A 12,462-nucleotide genomic window follows, 5' to 3' on the forward strand; every position below is an offset into this window, starting at 1 on the left:
GGTCAGAGATGTATCTGGGATGTACGGTGACAGTAAGAGTAAGGTCAGTGATGTATCTCGGTATACGGTGACAGTAAGAGTAAGGTCAGTGATGTATCTGGGTGTACGGTGACAGTAAGAGTAAGGTCAGTGATGTATCTGGGTGTACGGTGACAGTAAGAGTAAAGTCAGTGATGTATCTCGGTATACGGTGACAGTAAGAATAAGGTCAGTGATGTTTCTGGGTGTGCAGTGTCAGAACGAATAAGGTCAGTGATGTATCTGGGTGTACGGTGACAGTAAGAGTAAGGTCAGTGATGTATCTGGGTGTGTGGTGACGTTGAGAGTAAGGTCAGTGATGTACCTGGGTGTATGGTGACAGTAAGAGTAAGGTCAGTGATGTATCTGGGTGTGTGGTGACAGTAAGAGTAAGGTCAGTGATGTATCTGGGTGTATGGTGACAGTAAGTGTAAGGTCAGTGATGTATCTGGGTGTGCGGTGACAGTAAGAGTAAGGTCAGTGATGTATCTGGGTGTACGGTGACAGTAAGAGTAAGGTCAGTGATGTATCTGGGTGTACGGTGACAGTAAGTGTAAGGTCAGTGATGTATCTGGGTGTACGGTCACAGTAAGCGTAAGGTCAGTGATGTATCTGGGTGTACGGTGACAGTAAGAGTAAGGTCAGTGATGTATCTGGGTGTATGTTGACAGTAAGAGTAAGGTCAGTGATGTATCTGGATATACAGTGACAGTAAGTGCAAGGTCAGTGATGTATCTGGGTGTACGGTGACAGTAAGAGTAAGGTCAGTGATGTATCTGGGTGTACGGTGACAGTAAGAGTAAGGTCAGTGATGTATCTGGGTGTACGGTGACAGTAAGAGTAAGGTCAGTGATGTATCGGGATATACAGTGACAGTAAGTGTAAGGTCAGTGATGTATCTGGGTGTACGGTGACAGTAAGTGTAAGGTCAGTAATGCATCTGGATGTACGGTGACAGAAAGTATAAGGTCAGTGATGTAGCTGGATATACTGTGACAGTAAGTGTAAGGTCAGTGATGTAGCTGGATATACTGTGACAGTAAGTGTAAGGTCAGTGATGTATCTGGATATACTGTGACAGTAAGTGTAAGGTCAGTGATGTATCCGGATATACTGTGACAGTAAGTGTAAGGTCAGTGATGTATCTGGATATACTGTGACAGTAAGTGTAAGGTCAGTGATGTATCCGGATATACTGTGATAGTAAGTGTAAGGTCAGTGATGTATCTGGATATACTGTGACAGTAAGTGTAAGGTCAGTGATGTATCCGGATATACTGTGACAGTAAGTGTAAGATCAGTGATGTATCTGGATATACTGTGACAGTAAGTATAAGGTCAGTGATGTATCTGGATATACTGTGACAGTAAGTGTAAGGTCAGTGATGTAGCTGGATATACTGTGACAGTAAGTGTTCGGTCAGTGATGTAGCTGGATATACTGTGACAGTAAGTGTAAGGTCAGTGATGTATCTGGATATACTGTGACAGTAAGTATAAGGTCAGTGATGTATCTGGATATACTGTGACAGTAAGTATAAGGTCAGTGATGTATCTGGATATACTGTGACAGTAAGTGTAAGGTCAGTGATGTAGCTGGATATACTGTGACAGTAAGTGTAAGGTCAGTGATGTATCTGGATATACAGTGACAGTAAGTGCAAGGTCAGTGATGTATCTGGGTGTACGGTGACAATAAGAGTAAGGTCAGTGATGTATCTGGGTGTACGGTGACAGTAAGAGTAAGGTCAGTGATGTATCTGGATATACAGTGACAGTAAGTGTAAGGTCAGTGATGTATCTGGGTGTACGGTGACAGTAAGAGTAAGGTCAGTAATGCATCTGGATGTACGGTGACAGAAAGTATAAGGTCAGTGATGTAGCTGGATATACTGTGACAGTAAGTGTAAGGTCAGTGATGTAGCTGGATATACTGTGACAGTAAGTGTAAGGTCAGTGATGTATCTGGATATACTGTGACAGTAAGTGTAAGGTCAGTGATGTATCCGGATATACTGTGACAGTAAGTGTAAGGTCAGTGATGTATCTGGATATACTGTGACAGTAAGTGTAAGGTCAGTGATGTATCTGGATATACTGTGACAGTAAGTGTAAGGTCAGTGATGTATCCGGATATACTGTGATAGTAAGTGTAAGGTCAGTGATGTATCTGGATATACTGTGATAGTAAGTGTAAGGTCAGTGATGTATCTGGATATACTGTGACAGTAAGTATAAGGTCAGTGATGTATCTGGATATACTGTGACAGTAAGTGTAAGGTCAGTGATGTATCTGGATAAACTGTGACAGTAAGTGTAAAGTCAGTGATGTATCCGGATATGCTGTGACAGTAAGTGTAAGGTCAGTGATGTATCTGGATATACTGTGACAGTAAGTGTAAGGTCAGTGATGTAGCTGGATATACTGTGACAATAAGTGTAAGGTCAGTGATGTATCTGGATATACTGTGACAGTAAGTGTAAGGTCAGTGATGTATCCGGATATACTGTGATAGTAAGTGTAAGGTCAGTGATGTATCTGGATATACTGTGACAGTAAGTATAAGGTCAGTGATGTATCTGGATATACTGTGACAGTAAGTGTAAGGTCAGTGATGTATCTGGATAAACTGTGACAGTAAGTGTAAGGTCAGTGATGTATCCGGATATACTGTGACAGTAAGTGTAAGGTCAGTGATGTATCTGGATATACTGTGACAGTAAGTGTAAGGTCAGTGATGTAGCTGGATATACTGTGACAATAAGTGTAAGGTCAGTGATGTATCTGGATATACTGTGACAGTAAGTGTAAGGTCAGTGATGTATCCGGATATACTGTGATAGTAAGTGTAAGGTCAGTGATGTATCTGGATATACTGTGACAGTAAGTGTAAGGTCAGTGATGTATCTGGATATACTGTGACAGTAAGTGTAAGGTCAGTGATGTAGCTGGATATACTGTGACAGTAAGTGTAAGGTCAGTGATGTAGCTGGATATACTGTGACAGTAAGTGTAAGGTCAGTGATGTATCTGGATATACTGTGACAGTAAGTATAAGGTCAGTGATGTATCTGGATATACTGTGACAGTAAGTATAAGGTCAGTGATGTATCTGGATATACTGTGACAGTAAGTGTAAGGTCAGTGATGTAGCTGGATATACTGTGACAGTAAGTGTAAGGTCAGTGATGTATCTGGATATACAGTGACAGTAAGTGTAAGGTCAGTGATGTATCTGGATATACTGTGATAGTAAGTGTAAGGTCAGTAATGTATCTGGATATACTGTGACAGTAAGTGTAAGGTCAGTGATGTATCTGGATATACTGTGACAGTAAGTGTAAGGTCAGTGATGTATCTGGATATACTGTGACAGTAAGTATAAGGTCAGTGATGTATCTGGATATACTGTGACAGTAAGTGTAAGGTCAGTGATGTAGCTGGATATACTGTGACAGTAAGTGTAAGGTCAGTGATGTAGCTGGATATACTGTGACAGTAAGTGTAAGGTCAGTGATGTATCTGGATATACAGTGACAGTAAGTGTAAGGTCAGTGATGTATCTGGATATACTGTGATAGTAAGTGTAAGGTCAGTGATGTAGCTGGATATACAGTGACAGTAAGTGTAAGGTCAGTGATGTAGCTGGATATACAGTGACAGTAAGTGTAAGGTCAGTAATGCATCTGGATGTACAGTGATAGTAAGACTAAGGTCAGTGATGTATCTGGATATACTGTGACAGTAAGAGTAAGGTCAGTGATGTAGCTGGATATACTGTGATAGTAAGTGTAAGGTCAGTGATGTAGCTGGGTATACTGTGACAGTAAGTGTAAGGTCAGTAATGCATCTGGATGTACAGTGATAGTAAGACTAAGGTCAGTGATGTATCTGGATATACTGTGATAGTAAGTGTAAGGTCAGTGATGCATCTGGATATACTGTGACAGTAAGTATAAGGTCAGTGATGTAGCTGGATATACTGTGACAGTAAGTGTAAGGTCAGTGATGTAGCTGGATATACTGTGACAGTAAGTGTAAGGTCAGTGATGTATCTGGATATACTGTGATAGTAAGTGTAAGGTCAGTGATGTAGCTGGATATACTGTGACAGTAAGTGTAAGGTCAGTAATGCATCTGGATATCCTGTGATAGTAAGTGTAAGGTCAGTGATGTAGCTGGATATACTGTGATAGTAAGTGTAAGGTCAGTAATGCATCTGGATATACTGTGATAGTAAGTGTAAGGTCAGTGATGTAGCTGGATATACTGTGACAGTAAGTGTAAGGTCAGTAATGCATCAGGATGTACTGTGATAGTAAGACTAAGGTCAGTGATGTATCTGGGGTGTACGGTGACAGTAAGAGTAAGGTCAATGATGTATCTGGGTGTGCAGCATCAGAAAGAATAAGGTCAGAGATGTATCTGGGATGTACGGTGACAGTAAGAATAAGGTCAGTGATGTATCTGGGTGTGCAGCATCAGAAAGAATAAGGTCAGAGATGTATCTGGGATGTACGGTGACAGTAAGAGTAAGGTCAGTGATGTATCTGGGTGTGTGGTGACAGTAAGAGTAAGGTCAGTGATGTATCTCGGTATACGGTGACAGTAAGAGTAAGGTCAGTGATGTATCTGGGTGTACGGTGACAGTAAGTGTAAGGTCAGTGATGTATCTGGGTGTACGGTGACAGTAAGAGTAAGGTCAGTGATGTATCTGGGTGTACGGTGACAGTAAGAGTAAAGTCAGTGATGTATCTCGGTATACGGTGACAGTAAGAATAAGGTCAGTGATGTTTCTGGGTGTGCAGTGTCAGAACGAATAAGGTCAGTGATGTATCTGGGTGTACGGTGACAGTAAGAGTAAGGTCAGTGATGTATCTGGGTGTGTGGTGACGTTGAGAGTAAGGTCAGTGATGTACCTGGGTGTATGGTGACAGTAAGAGTAAGGTCAGTGATGTATCTGGGTGTGTGGTGACAGTAAGAGTAAGGTCAGTGATGTATCTGGGTGTGTGGTGACAGTAAGTGTAAGGTCAGTGATGTATCTGGGTGTGCGGTGACAGTAAGAGTAAGGTCAGTGATGTATCTGGGTGTGCGGTGACAGTAAGAGTAAGGTCAGTGATGTATCTGGGTGTGCGGTGACAGTAAGAGTAAGGTCAGTGATGTATCTGGGTATGTGGTGATGTTGAGAGTACGATCATTGATGTTTTTGGATGAACATTGACAATAAAAGTGAGGTCACTTTTTGATACAGTTGGACAGTGTTAATATATGTGAGGCTAGAAATGTATCTGTCTGGATGGAGACAATCAGAGTGAGGTCACTGATGTGTAGAGTCACAGAGTCATAGAATCCTACCACACAGAGAAAGGCCCATGCCAAACAACATGTCCATCCACGCTAACCTCATTTCCTTGCATTTGGCCCATATCCTTCTAATCCATTCCTATCCATGCATTTGTCCAAATGCCTTTTAAATGTTGTTCATGTACCTGCCTCAAACACTTCCATTAGCAGCTCATTCAATTTGTAAAAATAGTTCCCCCTCAATTTGCCTTTAATTCTTTCTTCTCTCACCTTAAACTGATGCCCTCTCATCCTAGATTCCATCTAGGACATAAATTTGAGGGCGTGGCAAATATCTTAGGGGGAAGCAAGACATTAGCAGGCTGAGGGGGAAAAGACAGCGCACGGAAGGGGTTGGCAGGGAAGCAGACTTGGGGGGAGAGAGAACACTGGGGTGATGGGACAAAGAGAACACGGGGGAGGGGCAGACAGCGGGGGAGGGGACAAAGGAGAGCACAGGGAAGGGGGAGAAAGAGGTGCTTGTGGGGAAGAGAGAGCACAGCGGGGGGAAAAAGAGAGCTTTGGGGGGGCAGAAGAGGGTGCAGGGAAGCGGGGAACGAGACCACGGAGAGGGGGTAATAAAGGAAAGCATGGGGAGGGAAGAAGAGAGTGCAGGGAGGGGAATGAGGAGAGTGCTGACGGGTGGGAGAAAGGAGACTGCAGGGATGGGGGGGTCAAGGAGATCGCAGAGAAGTGGGGAACGAGAGCAAGGAAAGGGATGAGAAAGAGCTCAGGGTGGGGGTGAGAAAGGAAAGTGCGGGGAGGGGGAAAGAGAGAGTGGGGAGAGGGGAAGGAGAGCCCAGGCAGTGGGGGAAGAGAGTGGAGGGAGAGAGTAACATCAGCACGACAAGAGGCAGAGAACAACTGACCTTCCAGAGAGAGTGAGTGAGAGAGAAAGCAGCTTCACAGAGCCAGAGAGAAAGAGAGACAGAGACTGCGTAAATCTCCAAAAGACTCAGGACTGAAGGGGCCAAAGAGGATTAGAGATAGTATGTCTGTAATTAAAGGGTATTGTAACGTTTCCTGATAAAGACGGGACTGTGTACATTGGTATTGGCTCATGTTTGTACTGATTTGACCGTTTCAGTATTGGGTGACACCTGGGCACGTTCGTTTAGACCATTCCAATTGGAGTTGTCGAGCTTGTTTTAAGGAGGAAATAGACAACGCCTTCATCTCTGGAATTATCTCATGGACTCCCACTGAGCTGCCTCCAATGCAATTATATCCCCAAATTGTTTGCAAAACTCCAGCTGAGATTGTTCTCCTGCCTTCTACACTTGCAGCAACACTCCCCGACCTTTATACTCTATTCTGTTTATAATAAATGTCAAAACTACCATTTGCCTTCCTTGTTAGCTGCTGTAGCTGCAATGATCAGAGGGAGGTCAGTGATGTATCTGGATGGACAGTGACAGTAAGGGGGAGATCAGTGATGTATCTGATGGACAGTGACAGTAAGAGGGAGGTCAGGGATGTATCTGATGGACAGTGACAGTAAGAGGGAGGTCAGTGATGTATCTCATGGACAGTGACAGTCAGGGTGAGGTCAGTGATGTATCTGGATGGACAGTGACAGTAAGGGGGAGGTCAGTGATGTATCTGGATGGACAGTGACAGTAAGGGGGAGGTCAGTGATGTATCTGGATGGACAGTGACAGTAAGGGGGAGGTCAGTGATGTATCTGGATGGACAGTGACAGTAAGGGGGAGGTCAGTGATGTATCTGGATGGACAGTTACAGTAAGAGGGAGGTTAGTGATGTCTCCATTGTTGGAGGTCCATCTTGTTCACTGAGACCCCTTCCCTCAGGAAAGGCAGTATGTTCTCCTTGTTTGGCCCTTCATGTGACACCAGATCCTGGGAAATTGGGAATGGGGAATAAATGCTGACCTCTCAGTGATGTACAAATTCAGTGTGTGAGAAGAATCACATTTCACTCAGTGAGTGAAATGTTCTTGTTTAAAGACGGCAGCTCCTACCCGAGAGTACAGAAGGACAGCTCGGAGACATATTTTCACACTTGGAATGAACTGTCTCGATGCAGCATCAGTTGAAATAGTTTGTGATCTTGGGATGGGGCTCGTGGTGTTTGAGTGGACAGCGTTATTGCTGACAGATTCCAGATTCTGTTTTTGTTATTTCATTATGATGTACTGAGCAGCAATGATTCTGCATAATTGGGATTAAACTTGTTATTGTAATTATTTTGTTCATTTCCCGAAATGTGAAAAACAGCAACAAAGCCGAGCAATGCTGTCACCTCGATCTCCCCAAGGAGCTTCCACACAGTATAAGGCAGCCTCTCTGGGAATGCATCAGCTCAGAGTCTCAAACAAGGAGCTTGTCAGCTGCCTGAAGGGACCGATTACCTCACACAGAAAAATGCATCAACCAATTGATCATGTGAAGAAGGTGTTCTGCACCATTCTTGGTTTTATTGGCATCCCAGGTATGGCGTTACAACAATTGAACTTGCTTTAATCTGCTGCTGATCTGCTCTCTGGTTTTACCTTTTAAACAATAACGTCTCCAGCTCACTGACTGGTCAGCCTTATCCATTTACCGGGACTGTGACAGCAATTCACTGAGCAGCATTCTCGGTACAATTCTCCACTGACAGAGACTCCCAACTTCACTGCTGCTGCAGCATTTTCTGGTCTCAGCGTTCTGTCATCTGTTCCAGTTTCATATGACTTGAAAGTATGAGGAGAGATCAGGCAGGTTAGTTCAGAAGATGGGTCACTCAACCCGAAACGTTAACTCTGTGCTCTCTCCCACAGATGCTGCCAGACATGCTGAGCAATTTCTGGTTTTGTCATACAAATGAGACCTTTTTTACCTGGAATTTTAAGGTTTAGGAGTCATATGAATGAAGTCCTACAAGATATTAACTAGAAAAGGCAGGAAAAGATAAACTTTCCATTGGATGGGAATTCCAGGATGAGGGAGCAGAGTCTGAGAATAAGGTCCAGAGCATTCAGGAGAGGTAATAGGAAACATTTCTACACATAAAGAGTGGAAGAGGATTGGAACTCTCTTCCACAAACAGCAGTGGATGATGGATCAGTTGTTAATTTTAAATTTTGGATAGCTTATTTTTCTGTTAAGAAAAGAAATTGAGGGGAATTCACAATTTTGATCTGTAAAGCTTCAGCTAACTATTCTCCCATCTGGAAATTCCCTCCGCCTCACTGCCTCTGGCCAGGACATTCAAATCCTGACAGGTTACCTTTCCAATCCCTGCATGTTGAGACGTTTATGTACAGATGGGTAATTTTACAGGGGAAGTATCACAGCAGTCCCAACACATTGTCACTAAGGGAACCTTGCACTCTCTGTTCTGCTGCACTTGTGTAAGACTCATTGAGTCGTCTTGTTTGAAACCTTATCCATGTTCTGATGACCTGTTTCCTGGTCCTGTTGTGACTACAATCAGGATTTAGTCCAATACCAAGGGAATGAGCTGATCCAAGGAGAAGGGGAGAGTTTGAATGATTTATAGTCCAAGTGCCTGACTATGACTGAGTTGGGATCAAGATTTCTCATGGTGTTCTGTGCTTGCTAGAGTGGGTTGAGAGAAGTGAGAATCTGTTACACTAATTCACATACTTATCTTGGAAAATCATAGACTTCCTTCTGCTCTCTGAGGAGAGGATGTGAGCTCCATCATTCCCCAAGCCCCATGATCTTTGGAGTGACTGGGCTAGAGGACAATCTGAGGTGGGTGTGCAACTCTTAAAATTTAAATTCACTCAACATTAACCACTTCCACTCATACAGTGAACCAGTTTTTCATGCTAAAATCTTATTGTTGCTCTCTGGAACTGGCAGGGAGAATTCATGATCAATAATTCACTGTTTCTTTTCCGTTTGTCTCCCACAATTAATTTGCTGGCGATTACAATCTTTTCCCAGGGAAAGTGCAGTGTTTCACCTTGCACCACCCGCTACCTGGTGGCTATGGCAGCTGCCGATTTGACGGTCATTATCACTGAGGTTATTCTGTGGAGATTTCCCTATTATTATTATGGACGGTCTTTCCTAGACATCACTCCTGTGTGCAGTGTTACAGGGTTGCTGCGTCGTGCAGCCAGGGACTGCTCTGCCTGGTTCACTGTCACTTTCTCCTTTGACTGCTTTGTGACCATTTGTTGTCAGAAGATGAGAATGTAATATTGCACTGAGAAAACTGCAATTGTGATTCTAGCAACAACCTGCACCCTATTCTGTTTGAAAAACATCCCCTTCTATTTTCAATATGTGCCTCGAGGGATAATCAACAATGTGCCATTCTACTGTAAAACAAAGTCAAGCTACTATACTGAGACTTGGTGGGTGGCATTAGATTGGCTTGATACAGTTTTGACCCCTTTACTGCCATTCGCTTTAATTCTGTTGCTCAATGCTCTGACAGTCAGACACATTTTAGTGACCAGTCAAGTCCGGAAGAGGCTGAAGGGTGAGATCAAAAAAGAGAATCACAAAGACCAGAGATGGAGAGCAGAAGGAAGTCTGTGATTTTACTCTGCACCATCTCTGGGAGCTCCATCCTCCTGTGGTTAATCACTGTTGTATATTTCTTATATTATGTCATTCAAGGAATCACTCCTAACGATTACTCACCTTTTCTATATCACTTCAGTACAGTTGGTTTCAAGCTGCAGAGGTTAAGTTGTTGCACAAACACATTTATTTATGCAGCAACATTGTCCCGGTTCAGAGCAAAGATCAGTAACACAATAAAATACCTACTTACATGAAGTCCTTGTGTTATGAATAAATAAAACACCTCTGTGAAGCACACAGGAGGGTCCTATTCATTCAGACCATAATTTTTTGTTTTGATTCACTCAAGGGATGTGGGTATCACTGACTGAGTCTGTATTTATTCCTCATCCCAAATTGCCCCTGGAGATGGTGCTGCTGAGCTGCCTTTAACACTGATGAAATGACAATATATTTCTTAATCAGGATGGTGAGTGACTTGGAGGGAAATTCGGAGGTGGTGATGTTCCCATCTACCTATTCCCCTGGTCCTTCTGGGTGGAAGTAGCTGTGGGTTTGGAAGGTACTGTCTGAGGATCTTTGGTGAATTTCTGAAGTGCACCTTGCGGATGGTAAACACTGCTGCTACTGAGCTTCAGTGGTGGAGGGAGGGGATGTTTGGGGATGTGGTGCCAAGTCAAGTGGGTTGCATTATCCTGGATGGTGTTGATCTTCTTGAGCGTTTGTTGGAACTACATCCATCCAGGCAAGTGGAGAGTTTTCCATCACATCCTGACAGAGAGTCCTTATCCCAGTGCAGGGAGAGAGTTGAGCTGGGAACCTATGGATTCCCGATTGTAGCACAATCCAAAGAAATTATCAATGGAAAAGGCATTTCCTGCTGGATAACACCTATCAGCTTGGAACCCTCTGTAAGTCTCCATCAAAACCAAATCCTTGAAGGTTTCTGATATAATTAAGTAGAGCAGTTAATCTGAAAATGTTTCACTGTTAAATACATCATCTCATTCCACAGATCCCATACTAACGTCACAAACAGCCACCTATGAGCTGTTTCGATGAGGAAAATGGTGTCAGGTGATTACATGACAATGTCAGAACCCTCTCGCCAAACATTTTTTCATGCAACAACATTGTTTGGCTTCGGAGTGAAATTCAGAAACGCAGTAAAATATCTAATTATATGAATTCCTCATATTATGAATAAATAAAACTTATACATGATAACAAATGGCTAGACTTCCTATTTTTCAGCATCAGGCTGCTGAATTCCAATGGGTTGCTACTCCAATACAGTCCCAAATAGAAATTTCCTGTCATGGGGTGATGAGTCAAAGTCATGGAATGAAGCCCCCTTACGACGAAAGTGATACAATACCACCCTCTGCTAGCCTCCACACACCACTGTGGGGGGTGGTCAAGGGAATAAACCCTCTAACCTTCAGTCAGAGAGGGACAGAGGGAGGGCAGAAGCTCACAGCACATTCAAACTGACAGCAACATCAACACACATACACACACCCATAGAGAGTGACGCACACCCACAGTGACACAGATAGGCACACACAGCCAGACACACACACAGTGACACACACAGACAGTGTCATGCACACAGTAAGACACACAGACAGCCAGACACACACATGCGCATAGTGACACACACACACACATACACACACACACATGTTCACAGACATTCTCAAGGCCAGTGTGGAAAAGACTTCAATTGGACTGAGGTCCTTCATTGTGTACCACACTCTAAGAGAAATGTTTTGCTTCTCTGCTATTTGGAAATGATTTGTCTGTGAGCAGTATTTTTGACATTATTCAGATTAAGTAGAGTGTTTCCACTGCAATTGTATCCAGGCACCTCTGAGTGAACCATTTTTTGAGGAAACAGCGTGAATTTTATAGCACTTTCTGCAGCTTACAATGTTTTATGATTTACTCTCACAAGTTCTAAGTGAGAATGGATTCAAGGGTGGAAGGGATGAGAGCAGCACTGGGCATGTTCATCTTCTCCTCATATCTCAGTGGCAACATCACACGGGATGGATAAAACTGCTCTGTGTCTCCAAAGACATTCTTAGAAGAATCAAACAAATGTGCAAGAAATTCATAGACTGTGATGTTTCCACCAAAACAAAATCTGCTTGTTGTGCAGGGAGCCCAGCAGACAGTAGCATTGTATCACTCTCATACAAGAGGGACAGACAGAAAAAGAGAGATAGGAAAGGGGGATCCACTCCACAAAACAACAAAGACCCCATTGGACAGACAGAGACATAGAAATACAATAAAAATAAAGACACACTGATACGTTCCCAGGCTGAAGGAAACTCCAGGAGCGGGGTCTGTGTCACTGGAGAGAGGGAGTGTGAGAACCCATCGAGAGAGAGCAAGCCGGGACAAACAATATCACCCCTTCAGTTTGTCCCTGTCTTAAATCCTGTTTATCCCTGTCTGATTTTTCCACTTTGTCTCTCTCACTCCCTGTCCTTCTCTCTGCCCTTATCCCTGTCCTTAGCTCCCTCTCTCCTTCCCCCTCCCTGTCTGTCTCACCCTCTCTTGTCCCCCATCTCTGTCACTGTC

At 43.5% G+C, this 12,462-nt stretch overlaps 1 pseudogene; it reads left to right on the top strand.

Annotated features, from left to right (window-relative positions):
- The first annotated feature begins 7,746 nt into the window (after positions 1-7,746).
- Positions 7,747-10,124, top strand: LOC148137323 (putative G protein-coupled receptor 139; annotated as a pseudogene).
- Positions 10,125-12,462: the final 2,338 nt, after the last annotated feature.

The sequence above is a fragment of the Chiloscyllium plagiosum genome, unplaced genomic scaffold (genome assembly GCF_037043375.1).
Source record: "Chiloscyllium plagiosum isolate Xiang-an unplaced genomic scaffold, Cpla_swu_hap1 HiC_scaffold_44, whole genome shotgun sequence".
Taxonomy (NCBI): Eukaryota; Metazoa; Chordata; class Chondrichthyes; order Orectolobiformes; family Hemiscylliidae; genus Chiloscyllium; species Chiloscyllium plagiosum.